Raw genomic sequence first — 23,358 nt, 5'->3', positions numbered from 1 at the left:
AATACATAGTAAGAGGAACAACATCAGCTAAATCCATTATAATATTTGGTATTTGACTCACACATATTATGCATGCACATAGATTCATAGTTCACACATCTCGACCAGTATATAAAATATATATATATATAAAAATAAAAATAAATCATAAAATGAACCTGCTAATCTGAAATACTGACTTCTCCGACAACAGTGCTGCAGCAAGTATATTCTCCTTTTAAAATGTCCGGTCCGGAGCAGAACATCTGTTGTGTTTTGGTCTGTGTGATTTTGCCCACTGCCCATTTCTCCAGGACCTTTTCGACACCCCAGTTTGCCAGATAAGAACACAAACACATCGTGCAACCGCCATGGAATTAAGCAAAGGAACTGGACCAAAAAAGCCTCGGCATCCTTACAAAAAGCTACATGACCAGACGTAGTAAAATGTGGGTAAATATTGGAGATGCATTTGAAATGCATAATTTATCATGGCTACTAGTACGGATGGGCATTTTAAGTAATTTCAATATTCCAGTACTCGCATTCATACTCAGTGGTAGGGATGCAGCTGGGTTATCAAGGCAGCGAGTATTTGAGACACAGGCGGTGAAGTGATCCCAAGTAGAGCTGGCTAATCATGCTAACACACGCTAAAGTAGTGCTACCAGTCACACTGGAGGAGTGAAGTGATCCCAAGTAGAGCTGACTAACATCATGCTAACACACGCTAATGTACTGCTACCAGTCACACTGGAGGAGTGACGGGCCACAGCTGTTTAGGACCATGGCAACAACCAGCGTGACAAATACACAACAGAAGCTGCAAGTTGAACCTGAGCACTCTATACTTTGAACGAATACTGAAGTCCAAATAGAGTAACATTACGCATGCAGTCCCTAGCTACTAGCTATTTTTGCCCATCCTTTTTCAACATTGCTCATGTCTCACGTACGTGACACTGACCCTCATGGATTTTCATTCTCAACAGCATAGAATAATAATTACAAGTCCATTAGACTGCTGTGCAGTGAGAGACCATGTTCACACTGTGAGGATCACTATGTCTGTCAACCAAGTTTCAGTATTCAGCATCACTGAACAACTTCTCATCTCAAGGCGAACCAGACCTGTTTACAAAATGCCTCGTAAACATAACAATATGCTTGTGTGTGTTGTCTTTTATGTGTGTGTGAGCAGTGGGGATGGCTCATGGATTCTCACATATTTCAATCACTGATCTCACGGATTTCAGTCATGTTAACTTGACAGGAATGCAGGACCTGCACTCTCTCTTCTCTCTGTTGCTCTTCCTCTAGATCCTCTGCCTCTTGTACCACTAGGACCTGCACTCTCTTCTCCTCCTCCTCTCTCTGCTCTTCTCTTTAGCTCATCCGCTCCACCCTCTGCCTCTCGTATCAGCCTCACTGGCTTCACTTGACTCTGGTGAGGGCACTTCATAACTGAGATCTGCATCAGGCTGCAACAAGGAAGAACAGTAGGCTACTACTCCAAAATAGATGTGAAATGAAATATATGTTATCTCTTAAATTGTGCAATGTGTTATCGGGGCATGGAAGGAAGTAACTCCAACTCCAGTGTGAAGCCTATTTTCAGTGGAGCAGTGGGCTTGTTTTCAGAATGACAGGCTTAGCTCTGGCTAACGTGCATAAAAAGCCATGCATCTAGCTAACACTGATAGAGTATAAAAAACCCATATGAGCTGGTTTATAATGTGCAAAAAATGCACAGAAACACTGCAAACGTGTACATTAGCTGATCTACTGAAAGTGTAGCACTTGTTGTCGCCTGCCATTGTCAAAGTTTAATGTTGAGCTCGTCTCGCTGTTGTTTGTGTAGGTTCAGTGTCCTCAGCCTGGCGACATGCGTGGGCTTTGAGTCTGGGGAGGGGGGAGACAATGCTCAGCAATATTTTGAATTTGGAATGCAGTACTGATTTTAAACACTTAGTGCCCCATCTACGTATTGCCCCTTTAAGGTAGACGTATTTGACTCTTTGTCAAGATTTTATTAAATGCACAATATTAGGCTATATCTTAAGGGTGGTACATGCTGACGCTCCCTGAGTTTATCCACATTTTCCTCCGCTGAAGTGAAAGGGCAAGTTAATGAGGGCATGCTGGCCAGGTAGCTGCCCACTGTGGACACATGTGGATCCATCCGTGTGGCTTCAGCACATTAATGCCATGTTGCCACTCTCAAATTGGAGCTGCTGTCAAGAGTCACAAAAAGGAAATTCTCCCAGTGCACATTCAGCTCACCATCTGTGAAACCCGGGAAGGATCTGATTTAAAAGGGGGGCCGAGAGAGGTAATCCCTGGCTGCAGTTCTGTCCAGAGTGTCATGTCAACCTGTCACAGTGGAGTCTGCCATGCCGCTGATTCCCTCCATCTTTTCTCACTCCAGCTTGCTCTCCCTGGCTGGTGACTCAGTGCCTGTCACTCTGTCAGAGCTAATCCAATCAACTGGTTCTTGGGGTGGAATATGGGGTGAAAGAGAGCATCACAAAGCAACGAGTTGTTTGTCATTACCTCCCAATCATGTTAGGGAATTTGTGCAATTCCATTAGAGCGGGCCCCTGCTGGTGCGTGTGGCTCCGCTGGGAGGGTCCTGTGTGGGGCTCCGAAGCAGCAGGAGGATGAAGGATCAAACCATCTGGAGCCCAGCACTCCAGGTGGCGTCGGAAAAACAGCCGGAGGCGAGGAGGCCTTACCTGGACATCTGGGTGATGAGCTGAAAGGGAGGTTCTCACCAGTCAAACTCTCACTGTGTGTCTGAGATCAGCGGGAGAAATTGTCTTACAGCTCACGCATCAATAACTGCATTGTACTTTATCATATTCCAGTGTTTTATTCTTACATTTCTTTTGGGGGTTTTTCCATGCAGAATATCTTGCCAAATTCCACCTGTGCATATTTTGTGTGTGCACTGTAGCTTTGCCAGAGGGGACTGCTAGCAGTTAGCCTCCAGGACTGTTAGAACAGGCTGGGAGCAGAGCCATCAATTAGCCCCAGAGAGAGAGTCTGCAGCCAGGGAGGAGCTCTAGCAGCAGACCGAGCCTGCTGGCAGGAAGATGGCCGCTGTGGTGGAACATTCCGGATGCCATCCCAGAGTTGCAGGGAAACCAGTTTTGGTCGCTGCTTCACAGGAGCGTGCAGGGTGGTGCTGTGGATTTATGTGCACATGGCAGAGAGACGTATGGGTGGTGGTGAGGCTGCCGATCAGTACAGCTCTCCCAAAGAGATGCTGACAGAGTGGGGATGCACAGGACAGGACTGACCTGCAGTGGTGGCAGGAAAGTGTCAGAATTCTTTTTCAGCATGAATACATTCGATCCCATCAGTGTCAAGTCACTAGGGTAGATCTCTCTCTCTCTCTCTCTCTCTCTCTCTGTCTCAATCTCTTGCTGTCCACTCAAGGAACAATTACAATCTGGGAATCAAGGAAAAATCTGAACACAGAGTTTCTGTCGTAGTCTCTGGCCTGCCTAATCAAAAGGATCGTGTTAAGAGAGAACTAGTACTGAACAGAATCCTCTTTGGTTCCCCTGATTATAGACATGACCAAAGGAAGGTCTTTTCCATCTTTCTCAACTCAAAATGAATGGCAGAAAAAACACAGCCAAGTCTTTCTGGATGCTACTCAGAGAAAGAGAGGCATTGAGAAAAGACTTGTTTGCAGATGCTCAGGACTTTCTCTCGCCACCTTCTCTGCTTCTCTGTTTTAAGCCCGGAACATTGGGAGAGCACTGGAGCGGATGTCACACACGCATAGCTTTTTACAGTTGGCTTATCCACAGCAACGACTCAGTGAATTCGCTCGGCTTAATAAGCTTATGGGTTGAGCATGTCGCGCCCTGTCCAACTCATGTGCTTGGAGCACAAGGCGGCAGCCACTTCACAACCGTAATCCCCTAAACCGCTGCCCACATTTACTGCCTCTCAAAACAGGTCAAAGGCGGCGGGTTTAATGAAAGAACAAACAGATGAGTACAGCCGTTTGCCAGCGGAGATATACAGCTCATTAAATGTGACGTCTGCATTGTTGAAATGTGGTGACACAGTGGACATTGTGGAAGAGCTTCACGCAACAGTAGCTGTAGAGTGAGGAGTGCCGCTCTACCCGTCAACAAAGGAAAGGCAGGAGTGTCGATAAGCAGAGGGAGAAAAGGGTAGAAGTTATTATTCACAGTAGCATTTTATATCTGCTATTTGGAAATTAAATCTAACAATGGTCGGCAACAATTCTCATGATTATTCCTCTTGGGCCCCTTTTGACCACCCCCACTAAAAAAGAAATGAGGAATGATCTTTGCAAGTGAGCATTTCCTGGGAACATTCAGCGTAACTAGGAAACACAGCATAAGTGTGTTCAAGTGTCTTTGTGCATCCACCAGAATCCTGACAACACGCTGCAGCTGAGTTAAGTGATTGTGGTTTTCTTATGCTTCTTAGCTAGAGGTGTTGCATCCCTAGTTATGAGCTGGACAGCCTTAAAATGCATGTTTTGAGTTAGGTTCTGATGGCTTGTTCGGTGACTCATAGTGCATTCCATCACCTCTTCCATCGGTCCAAATGTGAGTGATCGTGTGTCTGTGAGTGGAGGGGACAGGGGGCATCCAGATGAGGGCTTCAGAGGCACGACTGACCTGGCGTCGACCCCACCGCCACGCCAACTGCACACGGGCTGGACCATTCCAAGTAGAGATGTAGGCGCGGGGGTTGTGGGATTGTGCCTGCGACGCGATGGCTCAAACAGCCCCCATGGCCGTCCACACCAGTGCCTGCCAACTCAAACACGCCAGCTGCGTGGCCAAACAAGCGGTGGCATTATGAGCCTCTTCAAAGCACCACACTCTCCAGCCCATGTGCCCCGGGAACATGGGGACTGGCATTTGGGGGAGAGGAACAGGTTCATGCACAACACGCATCTGTGGGCTGCAGTTTCATAGTCAAGCAAGACAAAACAAAATGAAGGGGTGAAGTAGAGCATGATAGAGATACTGTGTCATGTCTGAAAGATGAGAGGAATGAGTTGTGTATGTGGACATGGGTTAATCAGAAATGGTAATTGATTAAATCAGTCATTCAACATGCTCTGTCTCATGCTATTATCTCCTTATAATGACTTTTTGTCCTCAAATATGACCGTCCAGTTAATGTGCACCAATGCGTTACCAACTTCACATTTAATATGTGTTATTTTACTTTCATAATGACAAAGACATCAACAGTCTGAATGAAATGTGTTGCCAGTTATTTAGCTAATGTCTTCCAAAAGACCCATGTCAGAAGGGGGTGTGTCTTCTGAGGGCAGTGCTGTAATTGAATCCAGCCCGCTCTGAGGGCATGCCAGTTTGGTCACTCCCACTCAAGGTTAATCTCGCCAGGTCACAGGTCCAGTCAACAATCAAAAGGAAATGTTTCCTTCCCTGCTCGGGCAAATTATCTTTTCCCCTATACCTGCGTCCTGCTCAGACTCCCCATTTGTCAGTGGTCCGTGGCCTATCTCTCCTATTGATCACCGCTTCTCAGCCTGGCCTGCTCCATCAGCACTTCTAGTGTATTAAAAACAATCCCGAGACACCAGAGCCCACGCGCTCAGACAGTGTCCTTACACCTGAGGTCATCCGGCTAGCTTTACCGCCTCTCCAAACTAATCAGGCTCATCCACACACGGCAGTCACCCTAGGTGGCACAGACTCCTGGCCCATGATTAAGAAAGGCAAGCAGGATGTCCCTGCTGCCTCATCCTCCATCTTTCCACCCTCCATCACTCCTTTTCCTCCTGCCTAGGACTGATGAGTTGTGGCCCTGACCCAAAACACAGCCTAGAGAGCATCAATAATGAATTCACCAGAGAGGCCGTTTCTGATTCCTGTCATTGTTTGTTTGGTGCGCCCCCGCCCACCCCTCTGCCTCATGTGCAAAAAGGGCATTCTTGTCAAAAGAGTTTAAGGCTAGTTGGTTTTTTCATTTATTTCCCATTTTCTCTGAACAGGGTTGCCTCATATTGCAGCATTTTCAGGGAAAAGCTTGAAGAAAACAGTATTTGTATGAAAGGCTAAAAACATGGGATTAGATGTGAAGATGAGCAGATCTAATCAAATTTCAACCCAGCAATTTTGGCCCATCAAATCTGTCTGGCAATATAACCAGTCTTTGCTTATAACACCCAACTGAACCAAACTAAAATGACTTTGTTAGCTTGTTAGTAGGACATAATTTTGGAAGGAGAACATAGTTGTATTTGTTGATTTATCTGTTCACTTATTTTTCGTTGAGAATATGGGGTTAAAATCGGACACCTCTTCATGCGGATTGAGTTCTTGGCACTGAGCAATGTTGGACTGATTTCTGTGTGATAGCACAGGCTTTAATAATAACAGCATATCAGGACGAGAATTGAATTTCACACTTGGATGGCCTGACACTACATGTGTTTCTTTTTAATAAAGAGCAGTCACTCACCCTGAAGAACTCTGCCTCCGAGGCTGTAAGCTGGGCTGTGCTGTGCTCTGCTGTGCTGCCTTGCTCTCCTCCTGGACTGGAGATAGCACTGGCTTTATCCACTGTGGCATGTTAGAGGAAATATTCTGCTTTTAAAATCCGGGGTCTTTGTAGGCAATCGCCTCTGCCACCTGGCAGGACGAGTAAATGAGGTCCATTTTGGGCTCCATTTAATGAACAACTTTTTATTAGGTTTGAAAACAGAAGGGGGCTTTGCTTGGCAGTTGAATGAGGATGCATAAGGAGCAACCAAGCTGTCAATCACGCCTCTATGTTTTACACCCCAGTGGATAAATGAGGCCTCCAGTAGCATTTCAGACATTTCAGACAAAGCTGGTGCATCAAAATGTCTCCTTAGACTCAACTAATATTCCAAGGCTGTTTGTATATTTAACGCTAGATTGCCAAAATAACTTCACATCCTTTTGTGAGCAACAAAATTGTCCTATTTCTCATAGTGATTATGCTGCAGTCACAATGTATTATGTATGTGTGACTTGTTGGGGACTTTCCTAGTCTCTGATGAGGCGTGCTGTAATCGTCACTGGCCCTCTCTCCCACAACCTGGCATGGCCTGACAGGCACACAGGCACACAAACACACAGGGCTCTCAGGGAAGCCCTTGACCCGCTCCATGGACAGACAGACAGGCCTGCCTCCTTATGTGGGGAGGCGATTAGATGCTTAATGAATGCTTGCCTCATTGTTTCTCTGCCTCTTCTCAATCTCTGGGGGTAGAAAGCAGCTCAACTGAGCCAGCAGCTAGGGCCGGCTATTGTGAAATCCCCTCTTGCACAAAGATTAATGCTCACTTAGCCTACGACTTATGGCGGCTGAATTATGGCTCAAATGAATAGCTTTCGATTCCATTTTTTCCCTTGAATGGCACTTACAATTTCTTACAGATTTCTCCTCTTTAAAAATCACAGGCGATTACAGAATGTATCAATTGTGTGCCAAGGAAAGATGGCTCGGGCTTAATTGCTTCGATGTGGATTAGATAGAGGCAGCAATTGCATTTAAATTAATAACACTCAGCGAAGCTCTGCCCCGAAATAAAGATGATTGGCCTGTCAGCTACCCTGCCTCCAAGCATCTGTAATTTGTCACTAGTTACTTTTTCTGCAGCTACTTTCTTGAGTGAAATTATTCTTGTTTTTTTTTCTTCCAGTCTCACCATAGTTTCATTCATTTATTTATTTGCGCTTCAGGCCCACTGTTCGGTCAGCAGAGAGCGGAAGACCGCTGAGCCGTTAAGAGGGTTCGTTCTTGCCAAGATGGCATGCAACTTTAAAGCCTGTCCGAGTGAGCCCCATTTCAAATGAGACGAGAGACAACACAGCCATTTTCTATTAGGCTGTCTATCTCTCGCTCTCTCTCCGTCGCAGCTGAACGATAACCTGCATCAGAGGGTTCCTCCCTCTACGCTTTCATCTCTTTCTATTTCCCCCCGTAGTTACTCTCATCTGAAGAGACCTATTTATTTCACAAGACAAAATAGGAAATCGTGATGGATCGATTGTTCTCTCTGCAAGGTGCTTCTGCCTGAGTAGGTGACGTTTTTTCAGAAAGGCTGCACTCCCCCTCACTCTCTTTGATAAAAAGGGAGCAGACCTGTGGAGCTCAGGAGGACACAAGGGGCTCTGCATATGTGGACACAGGTAGGCAGACAGTCCTGCGGGGACCAGGCACTCTGTGGGGACAACTACTGCATGGCAAACAGAGGCCCAGAGGCCCAGCTTGTGGAGAGGTGGGCACATGGCACTCTAATCTGCATTGAGTGTGCTTGATGGAGCTGGACCCTCAGTAGGACTCCAACAGTCTTTAACACGTACAGAGACAGAGGGGCAGCAGATGGGGATTCACATGCAAAAAAGCTGGGACATCAAAAAAGATGGGGGGGGGGGTGAATAGCTGCATGTCAGATTAAAATGGTGAATATCAGAGAGCACGGAAAGGAGGATATGGGGGGCAGAGGAAGATTGGGGTTGGAGAAAGGAAGAGAGGGAGCGGAAGAAAGCAAAACAGGAGGAGGGGGGGAGAGAGAGAGAGAGAATGGTAGCAGAGTGTGCAGAGAGCGGGAGAGATGAATCACAGGGGAAAGCAGCAGTGCGCCGCCTCATTTGGGATCTGATGTGTCGGGAAGCGGCCGATGGGTGTTAATGAGGAGGCTACGTGACTCCGTAAGAGGGAGGCGAGACGCGTCGCAGGCCGGGGAGGAAAGGCACTGTGGGGAGGGGAAATGCAGGAGAAGAGGGGGCCATGCTTCGCTGAGGCGTTGGGAAACGTTTAAAAAAAAAAAACACTGGAGACGCTGGCAGATCTCTGCTGAGTCACAGAAAGGCTTATCGGCAAAAAGCTACATTGCTCCTATCATTGAGACAGTGTTAAATACCCTCAGAGAATATGTAGAGTATGCTTTTATGAAACCGTTGAGCATTGCATTGTTCATTACTACTGACTGACTGTGATGGAAAGGGATGCTAGCAATGAGCATTTGGGGATTTGAAAATATCACATTCTTACCCATATTCCCATGTGCTTTTGACTCGTGACTCAGATGATGGTGTCATTCTGAAGGAGTGCATGTGTTCATGTGCATTTCTCCTGAGGTTTCAGGGTGTTTCTCAATAGTTAACATTAGTTTTAATGGATAATAAATTGTAAAACTACAGAAAACAGAAAAATGATTCAATTGTATAGGTTTATAGAGAAACACTGTTTTATAATGCCTTATTTTTTACATCACTGCTAATCTTGTGGACTCTTTGTTTTGTTCATCAGAAACTTCATTTTAAGGAAAGAGTCTAGGATTGGTTCGGAAAAGGACAAACGGTTTTAGTTTCATTCATAGAGCCTGGCTTTCAAATCCAATCTTTGTTGGTCATTATTTTCTGCCTCAGAAGCACACATTTATACCCTAGAGACTAATTGGGCTGAGATATTAGTTTTTGTCACAGAGAAAAAAATAATCTAATTGAGGATTTAAAAAAGGTATGCTTTTAAGACTGGAACATGGGCCGCCCCTCCGGAGGCTGCGGAACAGTGGAGAAGTAAACATCTCAAATGAGACGCGTAGAGTTCATCCAATTAAAGAAATAATTAGCGCCCCACTCACTCCAGAGGCTACATGCTACGCTGGCTGCATGCGGATGGTAACAGAAAGGTGAGCCTGCGCCGTGTGGCAGGACGCATTGTGGATGCAGAGGCCGCCCTTGCCTCGGATTAAACAATACAACTCCACACCGGGGAGAAATCAATGCGCTAAATGCAATTTCTTAAGCTGAGCTACAGCCAGACGTGCTGGCCTATTAAGGATGCTAGGAGGTGACAATTTCACTCAACTAGCTGAGTTAAACGAACAAGGGATCCACTGTCCCAGTTAGCACCTCTTAATTTAAGGCCGGCATGTTAAATCACATCAGTTGGGAGAAAAGAGCAAAGAGCTTAGAACCTTTTGTTCACAAAGCGTTTTTATGCAACATAGCTAAAATCATCACCATATGTAGCTTCCACTCCCATGAATTATGTCTTAACACAAATAATGCATTCAAATGACTTTTTCATACATTTTATGAATATGCCAATTCCCTGTCTGCTTCCGTGGTGCATACTTGTGGCCTCATATTCCATGCAGTTCCATAAGCAAGGGCAGGACTTACACAGGTATGAGGGCGCAGGATTAATGCATCTCTGGCCACTGCTTGCTCTCTCTTCGCACGCCTCTGCACCTCTCTTCTCTGATTTCCCCTCCACACTCCAACCATTTCTAACTTAAGATTGACATTTATTTCTCTCCCCCATCCCTGACAGACACTAATCACCTATGTAATTTCTCAGCGAGCCATCCCCACTCCCTCGTCTGGGTCTCCTCTCCTCTCCTCTCCTCTCGTCTCCTGCAGATGAGACTGGATGGACATTCACTCAGAGCCCTGAGTGCCATTACGCCATCACTTTACATTTAGATAACTGCTGCCGCTCCTGGCAAATTGGCTTGCCCCAGTGAGCGCTGGCAGTCTGCAGGCTTTGGGCAGGTGATTGAGGATTGGGCTTACCTGGCTGAATACTACTCTCACTCTCATTCACTCTTTCTGTCTCTCTGTCACACACACACACACACACACACACACACACACACACACACACACACACACACACACACACACATGTGTGTGCATATTTTCTCATTTATCTCTGTACCACATTCTGTCACAAATACACATACTCCTTCTCTCTCAAACACACACACACACACACACACACACACACACACACACACACACACACACACACACACACACACACACACACACACACACACACACACACACACACACACACACACACACACACACACACACACACACACACACACACACACACACACACAACAGGAGAAGTCTATCACAAGATGAGGCACAGGTCCAGACCTCTCATCAGAGGAAAGTCCGAGATCTATTTTGTCCCTTTGTGCAAAAGCAGATTTTCATATTCCCTTTCCTCTAGTCCCTTTTCTCTACCGACTCTCCCATCTCCACTCTGAGCTCAGTCTCCATAGCCTGCTCTCAGATCAGTTTCTGTCACCGTCACACCATCAGATCACCACTCCTGTTCATTATTAGTAGTGCTTTCAGTTCTGCTCGTCTCACTGAAGTACCTGACAACTTGACAAGACAGTTATCAAAGGCTGTAAGATATAAGGAAGAAATAAAATATGAATACACAAAACACCAGAGCCAAGACATGTACAAGCAAATCTCTGTGATATGCTACAATCAAGAGCACTGCTTTTAATTAGTGCACAACCATGGGTGTGACAAACTGAAGGCACAGGGGAAAAGTGGCAGACAAGCACAAATTCAAGGGTAGGGCGGCAGCATTGTGTCTCTGCTACTGCAGGCAGTGTCACATCCCTCATCGGCTTCCTCCAAAACCCTCTGCAATAATTCTCGTCAGATATGAGGCCAAGAATAACAAGATACCACCGCAAGGACAAGGAAAGTCATAGTATATGACAGTCTCTGATCTTAGCCTTTCTCTGTCTTCTCTCTCTCTCTCTCTTCTCATCTGTCTCTGTGTCTGCTGTGAGAACTTGCTCGGGTGCGGGATAGCAGAGTTAAGAAAGGGCGATGTAAATGTCCATTCACCTTCTCAATCATTTAGAGATACATGCTAGGATTAATAACTAGAGTCTCTGTGCTTATCTTCAGCTTAACCCCCACAGGTAGTATGCTATATAAGAAAAACACTGCAGGCTTCATACTCTTAAGAGCCACTCAGGGTTTCTCTTCAGTACTGTCAATGTCTTTTATTTCTACTCGAAGTGTATTCATATGAAGATCAGGTGCTTGCCTCTTGTGCTAGGATAGGAGCATGATCAGGAGCAATGTCCTTAAAACAGCATAAGCCAAACAGACGTCGTCACCAGCTCTAATGGCTAAACTGTGGTGTGTAAGACAAATGCAAGGTATTGCAAGCTTTGTAATCAAATGCCACCATGGACTTTTACATTCACCCACAAATCTCTCCAGATCATCATTTGAATCTCATTCACGAGACACTGATAAGCATTTATGTATATTTATGTGAGTGGGTCCCCTCCGCCTCTCTCTTATGTTTTGTCTGAAGTGGTGGTGTCACGATTTGAATAATTCATTTTTTATTGGTTGGTGGGGGCCATTTCCTCCGGGGGGGGGGGGGGGGGGGGGGGGGGGGGGGGGCTGAGTGTTAGTAAGTGCTGCCATGCCTGTGGGAAGAGGCGATGCATTACAGTCACTTACGGATGCAGAGCTCGGCAGCAATGGCCAACGCAGCTCACTCACTGCAACCTGCTCTATTGCTCTTTGTAGCCACAATCATCAGTTTGTGTTTGGTGATGAATTGCAAATGCTGGCCGCGAGCTGGGAGATAAAAGCAGGACAGCAGGCGCGGGCGGGCACAGGCTCTGGGTGCTACGGCTGTCTGTGGTGAATTCATACCTGCTGCTCATTGGGGCAATTATGCCACCGACAGAGAGGCACAGCAATGGCCATCGCTGTCTTTGGTTTGAAAGGTGTGATAAAGTGAAACTCTGCACAGACAGCGTGAGGCACTGATAGTGGCACTCAGATGGATCAAATGACCCCTCTGTTTGCACATTCACATTCGGAATGTTTTTGAAAGTAGACTTACATCAACTCAGTGCAATGATGGTCTTTATACTCAAACTGATGCTTCACTTTTTTTTAGACATATTCAGATTAACAGCAATGATTTAGAAGTATGGCCAATAAAAAACACGTTTTCACATTTCACATTCTGTCATGGGCCTACAGTGGCTTGTCTTTCTGTTGGTTGCGGTAATGAGTGTAACGAGAGTCCTGGAGATTCCAGACAAGAGCGACTACAAGTCTACAGGTCCATCTGATTGGGATGAGATTCACTATTCAGTTGTATTGTCCCAACTAAAATGTATGATTCCTATTACACAAAAAATGGAGGAATGAGATATATTTGCTAAACAATTTGTATATGATTTTGCATTTTAAAATGATTTAACCACGTTTATGATTTCAGTTCCCCCTTAGCCCTTCTCCTGTCACAGGAGTTGTTGGTGGCTTGTGTGGATATCTATCTATCTATCTATCTATCCATATGTATATGTATATGTATATGTATATCTATATTTATATCTATCTATCTAAATATATATATATCTATATCTACTGTATATCTATAATTATATCTATCTATCTATCTCTCTCTATATATATACGTATATATATATAATGTGGTATTTGAACACTTGAGAAAATCCATGTGACCTTAGACAGGATCTCTGTGCAAGAGTAGGAAAATATACTGAGGCTACATCTAGCACATAATTATCCAGAGAAAAACACACAACAGGGCTCATTTCACCACGACCTGTCTTTTCAGCTGAAATACCCCACAACACCCCCGCCTGCTCCTTCTCCTGCTCCTCTGCTAGTTAGTGCAGTTGGTTTGCTCTGTTACAGGTCCTCAACAGCAATCACAAGCAGCATTTGAGGGGGGGAACACAGGCAAAGACATCTATGATCTCCTCAGTGATTAAAATGTTTAAACAAAAAAACTTCTACCCACACTGATACATCATAGGCACTAAAGGAAATCTCCCCGTCTCTTTGTGTGATTTGAGTTGGGGGAAAACTATGTTTGTCACTAATTAGTTTTCCCTGCTCAAAGAAAAGATTTTAATTATGATTGGGGGTTGGATTAAATAAATGGCTGACATGAAGGCAAAACTGGCCTGAGTGAGATATGTGATTGGTTGCAAAACAGTTTCACATAGTGCCCGAGACTAACATACACTGAAGTGTAATATAGTGACGGTATACTTTCACTTTACCAAGCATTCAAATGCTTAGGGAACTGTGACCGCCTGTTCTTAATTCATGATAGATTACCTGACACACAAGGTTAACTGTTGAAATGACTTTAAAGCCCACTTACCTTTGTGGCCACAGTAATGTGCAGTTTGTTTCACTCCAGGTTATTTAGAAGTAAAGCCCCAAAGTGTTGATACCACACTCTAAGGATGGAGGCTGCGTGGCAGGAACATTGTGTGGTTCACATTGCAGACTTCTCAGTTTAGGCCTGGACTGCACACTAAATGAAATATGATTTATTTACTGTCAGAAAGCCTTCACTCTGACAGTACCAGCTACAGTTGAGAGCCTTTTGAGACACAATTTATAAGAAAATGGCAGATAGCCGACCAAAGTAAAAACAAAAAGGTGCATACATTGTGAAAAACAAACAGACAGGCAAGAATTATCAATGAAATTAGTAGAAAGTAATGTTCTAGGACTATTTTTGGATATGTTTGTGAGACACCTCTCTTCTATAGTAACTTCTCTGTCACTGACCTGTAGAAGCCCAGAGTGGCATTGAACATTCGTATTGTCTCTATCTGATTCTCGACTCCTCTGGCCTGGGGGCAGGCTTTGATCAGGAGCAGCCCAGTCCACACTTGAGCACGGGTGCACTTGGTCAGATCAAACAGCTCCTGAGAGCTCAGGAGAATGGGGGCTTCAGATGGACTCCGTTGCAGACACTCTGGTAAAGGTGCTCGGACATGCAGGTGAAAGGTCTACAGTCTCGCTAAAACTCACAGCTAGGCTCAAGACCAGCACCTAAATCCTGGTGGCTCTCAAGTGGCACTGCACTCCCTTACACTGTGTTTAATGTCATCCAAGAGGCCTATGAACCAAAGGAAGAAATCTGAGTGAGTGTTGTAATCAAAGCAATAACTGCAAAGAAACCCAGCGCATTCGGTTCATATACTGTTCAACCCCTTCATACCGACTGCACCTCTGTGGCTCATCTATTCCAGTCTGTAGCAGGGTGACATGCACTTTTACATACACATGGAGAAACTTAACAGTGACTAAAGGTCCGCTGCAGTTCTGTTCAAGTTCAGTTCATTACCATTCAGAATGGAACTTAATTTGTGTTAGTTTAAAATCCCTCATTTGCTCCAACAAATCAAACCCAGTGAGGTGAACAGTTTCAGTTTTACATTATTCTATATTTTGTCTAATATGGAAATGATTTGAAGGATTACCTATACATTTGAAGTCTTTAACAGGTTACCACCTAATCATACCACTGGTCTCCTCCACCTTTTCTCCACCTCCATCCAAATCTCTCATCTGATCCACTGAACTCCACATTTTCACTTCAAAGGCAAAAGTAATAGTGCATTTGCTCTTGTTGCCTCCATGTCAAGGAACAGGTCTTCCCCCAACCCTGACACTTTTCAGTGTTACCTTACAACCTTTCTTTCTACACACATTATTGTGACTTTGTCATTTGTGTTGTCTTTTATCTATTTATTTCTCATTCTAGTTATTTTAATTTACTTTGTTTCTATCTGTCATCTTCATCTTATTTAAATTATCATTTCTGTCTGTATCAGTATTAAAATGTTAATAAATCGTATGCTAATATATGCACATGTGATAAAATGGGAAACACAGTTGTTGAACAGAAAGTGCACGTCCTACAATTGCTGGTAATCTGCAGATGGGTTATTAGCAGAAATGTTGGCGTCGGTCCTCCACACACTGGCTTGTGTGGCCAGGCTGCTAGGATTGTGTGGATCAGTACAAGTGACCGGACAGACCTTGGCTCACTATAGTCTTTAAATGGGGCAGGAGCTTGTCTGATTCTGCCTGACATAACCCACTGCAAATTCCTCAGTTATATCTTCTTATATCTTATATATGCTGTTGTTGTATAATTTATGACTTTTATATTAAGGTTATAATTCTGATTTGGACTTGGACATCAAACTAGATTACAAATTGGTCAGTACTGCTGATCTCAGGAGCTCTGTTCTAAAACTGGGTCATTATATTGGACTTACTGGTCTTTTTTCTGTGATACTAGTACATTACATTGAACAGCTTGTCCTCATGGTATTAAATGGGTAAAATCAGATCACACACATTGGCTCATAAGCATGTCTATTTCCCAAAACTTGTTTATACTATGTCCCAAGTCAGCAGTTGCTTGGCTTGTACAAAAACTGAGAGTTTGTGCCAGAGGACCAAGCTGCAGTCTGGAGAAATCTGTGATGAGATTAACAAACCCAACCTCACTAGTGTTGTTGAATTGGGAGTACCTTTGAATCTCAGGGTCTTTCATGGTATGTTTACAGAAGAATGGTGTTCTTGTTGTTTATGCGTACATAGATTATGGATTATGTAGTTTCTGATGTTAAGAGTTAGAATATTGTTGAAGTGATTACTGCTTAAATTTGTCAAATTACCTGAATTTACGGGCAATTACACATTTGTTTTTTCCCCCCTGTGATATCTTACGTGATGTAGCAGCAGGAATTACGACGTACGCAGCATCGGAAGACCCTGCCGACATGTTTTGATGTGTCATCGCCCTTTCAGCAGAGTTGAGCCTTGGTCGCGCATAGAGACTACAGGCTCTTCAATCCTGCGCCACGTCGCCGCCTACATGCCAAAGGGAAAAGTGTATTCTCGCAGCACATCCTCTGTCCTCAGAACGAGGCTGCGTTGCCACTGGGAGCTCAATCCGCATTCCACTCCATTCATGCGCACGGGAGACCTCAGACTCGAAAGTAAGCGCGGAGCCGCCAACGAGTTCACTGAAACGCCACAGCTGCAGTGAAATGTGTGCGAGTTTTAGACTTAAAGCATGGCAAGGATAACAAAACTGATGATCGCGACAGAACGTAAGTAGAGAGCACTCTCCTTGAAACAAGTTCACTTTTGGAAACCTGCACGATTAGTTTGGAATGTTTGTTTCACGTATTCCCCCCCTCCTTACCGTAGCCAATTCCTATTCCATCAGTGTCTCACAGTGTTTTCTTCCCTGATCGCTCATGTGGTTATCCTGATGGCATGGCGTTACGTTTCGGTTTGGAAGGAACCATGGGTTGTTAGGGATCTATTCTTCTTGAAAAAAGCAAACAAACAAAAATTAGCATTTTTGGGAGTCCTTCATTTTGTGATTTTACTCTTGGGGGTCAATTTTTACGCGGGTAACTTGGTAACATTACAGCTCTATTAATTGTCAAACTAAGTAACAGGCAGTAACTGCGTGAATGATACACAGACGTTTTAAATAGAACTGACCGTACAGTGATTAAACGACATCCTCAATGGATTTCGCGTAGGGTATGCTACCCTTTGGTTCAGCCTGATTTTTGCTCAAGCTGCATTTATTAGAGTGTAATAAAAATGATGTGTGTCTTTCACCGACAGTCGAAAAGGCAGTATTGTGCGTTTTGGTCTGGCATGGGTTGGGAAATACATTTGACAGCGCGTAGGCTTGATAACTCATCTCCAAATAATGCACATCTTATCCACCAATATTTTCTGTCCAGATTTGATATGGTAGCCTTTGACCGGAACGTGTTGGAGAAGAAAACAGAAAAATATATAACTCTTTATTAAGGGTAGGGGTAGCCTATTTGAAACAACTGGTTGTGTTGTATCTGCTTTAAGTAGTATGTTTTTTTGTCGTTGTACAATCATTGTGTCGTCTTTACATAAAGACGTAGTGCTTAATTCTCCGGTCAGTGTAGCTACCTGACAATGCTTTCATTGACAGCTCCCGGCTTTGGAGTTTAGGTTTTCAATGTGATGGATACTTTATTTCAACAGTCTTACGCATTTGGTCATATTTAGTTTCGTAGTTACATTGTTTTTATTTACATTACAGTACTCTACCTAGTCAACCTATCACAGCCTCGTTTAACGGTGTCCGTCGGACTGACTCCTCTCATTCATTACATTCTTACTTGTCGATCCATACTGCAATAATACAAACACGATATATCTATAAGCCTATGTTATAGAAACAGTAGGACTACTTATATAATCATAACTTATTATTTTATTGTTAACATGAGACATTGTCGGTTAGTATTAGAAATTGATAATACTATTCTGCTAAATAACATTTCATTGCGCAATAAGTTATGCTCATTATTGTTACCATTATTTAACCACAGGCAGACTTGCATTTAGACACGTTCGCGGTAGGATTCTCTGGTGTTTTTTCTGCTTTTGCACTTCCTCACAGTCCAGAAGTTCTATGGTCAGTCATAATCATTTATGGAAATTGCTTTCGTGACTCTCTAAGGTTCACAGGGGGAGTTAAAGTAGAAAGCAACAGACAACGAATGAAATGTCTTAATATGTTATACTATGTCGACCTAAATTAATATAGGGTAACTGATTGCTTGTATCAGTAGCCTACAGTGCACACACGTCTACATAATAGGCTAACCATCTAGTACAGTACATATAGGTTACGTTTATCTAGGCTTGATGTGTCCCGTGCGTAATGTACTTGTCACAGTTCATATTTAATGAGCTCAACCTACAGTATCTTCTCGTCCTGGACTGATTGTGGGATTACATGTTTTAACGTTCTGTGCTCCACATGGAGAGGTGATGATGCCAGCAGGCTAGAACTATGCAGGGTTCCCGCGCTCAGTGCTGTTGTTACAGTATTTTTCAGGCAACGCACTACTCCTGTAGTTTCACAGTATGCTTGTTTGCTCAATGTATAAACCATTAACACATGCTGTAGCTATTCCAGAAGTGGTTAATAATCACATTTTGACTGTTTTCATTTCATTGTAACGCTTTAACTGCTAGTTATCGACAACGCTTATTCTCTTGTCACTTCGTATTCACTCAAAGCTGATCAGTTCTGGAAGGTGTACAATACCCAGGGAATTACATGACTTGATACACATACTCCCTCGCCTCTGTGGTGATACGGCGGTAGGCTGCTGCGAACGGAGCCTTGTGTGGAAAGACAGCCCCGGAACACTGGCAGAGACAAGCCGTTGGACCTCATATCGTTGTATTTGAATAACTATCAGTAATCACCATAATTATAGCGCTATTTGGTGTTTCAGACCCCGAGGGATTGCTGTTTGAACGGATAAATAAAAAGTCCAGCCACCCTATTGGCAAACATGATCGTCATTATGACAACAGTGCCAGTGTCAGTTATTGTGGCATTCTCTTAACTGTTGCTGTTTTGCTAATTGATCAACAGTTAAAAAAAATCTTAGGTTTTCTGTTGATCAGAACTGAACATTTTGTCTTCGTTGTGATGGGATTTCAGCTTGTTTAATGACTCTTTCCTCATCAAGTGTGGATACAAACATTTAGTGTTAGCAGTATTATAGTTCTCTTTGCTTTGGCTTGCAAGTAGGACACTGCTGTGCCATCAGACCTATTGTAGTAGTGCACGTAGAAGAGAGAGAGCACATTGGAGTATGTTGATCTGTGAAATGCCGATAGAAAATGGACCGGAAAACCAAAGCAAGTGATATTGAAGATGACGCTTGGGCTTGTCTAAAGGACAAAATATGCAGATATTATCAGGACCAGTCATAGAGGAAGACCTACCTCTTCCTCGCTGTGGCATTCGGGCGTCTGCTTTGTCATCTTCTCTCATAAAGATCTGGCATTGGTTTCACTGTCTCTACTCTCTCTCTCTCTCTCTCTCTCTCTCTCTCTTTCTCTCTCTCTCTCTCTCCATCCCTCACTCACTCACTCATTTCCCCATTATCTTTAGAAGAAAAGAAAGACTTTTATACTTGGCTAAAGTCAAAGCCACTTTCTCTCCACCTTTGCGTGGTGAAGCACACCTGCTGAGTAATGCTTCAGTGTCTCCTGTCAGCTTAGCCAATTAATTGTTGACTCACCTGGGCAACGGCCTTGGCAAAAATGTGAAATATCCCACTGATTAAGTCCTGATAAAAGGATTCTTTACGAGTTTGAGTGTATGTCAAAATGTCAATGCTTCTTTTAAGTGTATTTTTATACGGAGACAGGGAAGGCAGAACATTTAGTCAGACTTGCTGATTAAGAGGCTGCTCAGTAACCTTGAGGTGGTGTGATAACTCCATAAACGCAGCCTGCTGGCCTTGCAGGCAGTTTGTTTTTCATTCTGTGACTTGTCTTGATAACTGCCCCATGAAATGTGTCTTTGTGACCTTCAGCCTCATGTATAAATACCTGTAGGAAAGTCTGAATGCAACATCTTGACTTTCACGTCCTGTCTGAGGGGCCTGCCCTGTGTCTTGGATGTTGTCCTCTGTAAACAGCAGATGCAGGATCTCTTCTGCTTCACTAGCATTAGCAGAGCTCATTATGAGGAAAACAGCCAATTGTCTGTGTAACTTTTTGCAGGTTTCAAGTACAGGATATAAGCCTCGCATCTGGCCAGCTCTCGCTTTCTACAGCAGCGTATCGTGCTGCCCTTATCAGTGCAAGGATCCAGATCAATGCTATCAGCCATCTGCTGTCTGAGCTCTTCTTTTACAACCAGCCACTGGCAGCATTGTGTGTGTGTGAGTGTGTGTGTGCGTGCGCGCGCATGTGTTCATGTGTTGCCAATCTTTTGTGAGCGAGACTGAGTCTGTGAGAATGGCGCAGCCAGATTCACTCGACGGATTCCTAGGTTAACACTATTTCCCTTTCCCCTAAATTCTTTTTGAAGACTGTTTATTTAGGGATCTCAGCTGAGACTAGCCAAGGAAGCCTCCCTTCAGGCAGTGGGGCTCCTAATGAGAAGAGCGGCAGATAGAGGCTGCTCTCGGGCGTCTGCTTGGTGCGTTTGTGCTTTGTGTTTCTGCAGGCTCTGTGTTCTGTCATGAACTCCGCTGTGTGCCTATAGTCTCCAGCATTCAGAACGCTTTAGTGTTCCTCTATCTGCTTATACAGCTACCTGCTTCACTGAGTGGCTTCTGCCTTTTGTTTATCTGTGTGTTTATGATTGAAACACTATCATAAACAGAAGTTCATAATAAGCTGCTACTATGCGGTATCTTTCATTACGAGTCTTTTGAGCCTCTTCAGAGGGTATGTTTGGAGCAGGTCTTGAGACTGCTCTGGTCTGTGCACTGAGGCTCCTTTAATAATGCATAAGCATAGACTGTGATTGTAAGTAAGACTAATAGAGATGCGCCGGGCCCCGGGGGCCAACGATGTGGAACAAAGGTTTGAGGCGCTCTCTATGTGCTGCCTTAGAGTGTAGAGGGTAGAGATCCTGTCATTAGTCGTCCATGACCAAGTTGCTGGGACTTCAGGTGTCTGTCCCCTGGTGGACTTTAGAGTCAGGGACGTCACTAGACATGTATTGTTACAGGGCTAAGCCACCCCCCACACACATACTTTTCTGATAATGGAAAATTGATCATCGGCAATTTTCGAGTAACAAGCATTGCACATTCCACTGGTTAAACAAGTTGCCTGGGTTGGTGCACAGCTCTACTGCCATAAATGCTATCCATCAGCTTAAAACTAGTGCCTTCTTAAATAGCAATGTGATTTATTCTGCGCACTGTGCATGTAGGCCTGTTTATGTTCTATTTATTCTTGCTGCCACCCATGAGGATGTTTGTCCAACCAACAATCAAGGATTTGTGTTGACTGACTGTTGAAAACAACAATTTACTACTACCGGTGTCAATGACCTGATATGCATACATACTGAAGAGACAAGAAAGCAAAGTGTGACCTGCATTGTGATCTGGCCATAGCGTTATTCTAGATACCCCTTAGAAATCCTAGAAATTGTAGCCTACGTTAAACCAATCATCATTCATTACTCTTCATTAGCCATAGCCTTTTAATGATCCGCTGAAAATGAGAGCTGACTGGACTGGACTGGACTGACTTTTTGGGGTATTTTTGTAGACATTTTAACTTTATGTACTTATTTCAGCAGATAGAAAGGCGATGTTAACATTTTACAGTTGAGGGTTGCAGTTTTGTGATTCTATCAATTCTAAGCCGAGGGGGTCCTACTCTAGAGTATGATGCACAGGCACTGGCCACAGCAGTGATACTGCACCAGTAAACTATAGGAGTAGAGGTCCCAGTGATACTACACCAGTAAACTATAGGAGTAGAGGTCCCAGTGATACTACACCAGTAAACTATAGGAGTAGAGGTCCCAGTGATACTACACCAGTAAACTATAGGAGTAGAGGTCCTACTCTAGAGTATGATGCACAGGCACTGGCCACACTACAGCAGCCTTCCCATTGTTCCTAGCACTTGGAATGAGGAATTGGGGACGCAATGGTGCTGATTGTTTCTTGAATGACAATGATGCATAACTGATCATTTTACACAGGGGGGGCACTAAAGCCTGTCTGTGGCCTTGTGTGGCATACTCTGAAGGCCAGCCTTGACCAACCAGTGGGCCTCCTTAAATAATAGGTTATGGAAACTATTTTTCTTAAATCCTATTAATTGTCTTAAATCATATTGACACACCTTCACTTCAGATATGATGTGTAACAGATCCACTTGATGTACTAGGCTGATAGTAATTACGAATGCTGCTCAGGTCCAAGCCCGTTAAGAAGTGAATCCTGACACGCGGTGCTGATGTGAGTTTGCAGGTTCCTTGAGGCCTCCACACAGTGTGTGGGTATGCATGGAGCAGAGCAGAGCAGAGGCTCAAGACTGTTGTGCTGTAATCTCCTAATTAATACCCCATTAAAAGATCTGAATAGGAGTATTGATCTCTCAGTGGGAGGGATGCGCTGATACCACTGCTTGCTGCAGAAAGAGAACAGAGATGCTTTGCATCGCTCCATAGTCTGCGGCACGTCTGTTAGTAGAATATCCTGCACTGTGTTTTGGTCCTGGGTCCAAAAAATGGGTTTCTTGGGAAATGACAAATCTCTTTCCATGTTCATTTTAACGGGGCTGTCCAGACTGACATATTGATTTGACATATCTGACAAGGCTGTAGTCAAGGAAAAAAAAAGAGCAGCTTTTTTGCTAATCAGTACTAATTTGAAGACTAACGGACTGGGGAAATGTGGTCTTCGATTCACTCGGTTGAAAGAATTCTCCTCTGAATGGATTCTGGCACTGAGTTTTATCTTCTTTCTTCTGGGTCCAGTGTGTTGTGCTGAGCTGCTGGTGTTGCAAGAAGAACAACACTTGACACAGAGTTTCTGTCCGTGTGCAGGAGAGTGAAGTGATGAGGTGTTGGAGGTGACATGGCGCATTCTGCCACCCCACGTTGGCCTCGTGACCCTGAGCTCAGCAGGCAGCCACTGATGAATGGCAGAGCGTTTGGTATGGTCCTGTTGTGTTACGCCGTGCTTATTTGAAGTGAAGAGTGCTGAGAACTTGTGGAATTGGAAAGGCTTTGAAATCTACATCCCTGTCCAGATGTATTTTTGTGTGGCCCAGACACAGCACATTCAGGAGTTAATTAAACAGTTCTTACAGCCTCACCTAAAATCTCTTGATGTTACAGCATGTAAGCAGAAATGCATGTGTAAATATCGGT

General features: G+C 44.1%; 1 protein-coding gene across 4 annotated transcripts in view; it reads left to right on the top strand.

Moving 5' to 3' along the window:
- The first annotated feature begins 16,482 nt into the window (after positions 1 to 16,482).
- The window catches only part of plxna1a (plexin A1a), a 165,582-nt gene continuing 158,706 nt past the window's right edge, over positions 16,483 to 23,358 (top strand). For all 4 annotated transcript variants that reach the window (XM_031566759.2, XM_031566757.2, XM_031566758.2 and 1 more), the window contains exon 1: positions 16,483 to 16,744. The gene's annotated coding sequence lies outside the window, so the exon portion shown is untranslated. The remainder of the gene's footprint in view (positions 16,745 to 23,358) is intronic.

The sequence above is a fragment of the Clupea harengus genome, chromosome 4, assembly GCF_900700415.2.
Source record: "Clupea harengus chromosome 4, Ch_v2.0.2, whole genome shotgun sequence".
NCBI lineage: Eukaryota > Metazoa > Chordata > Actinopteri > Clupeiformes > Clupeidae > Clupea > Clupea harengus.
Note: the sequence above shows the minus strand (reverse complement) of the source record. Positions and strands in the feature narration are given on the sequence as shown.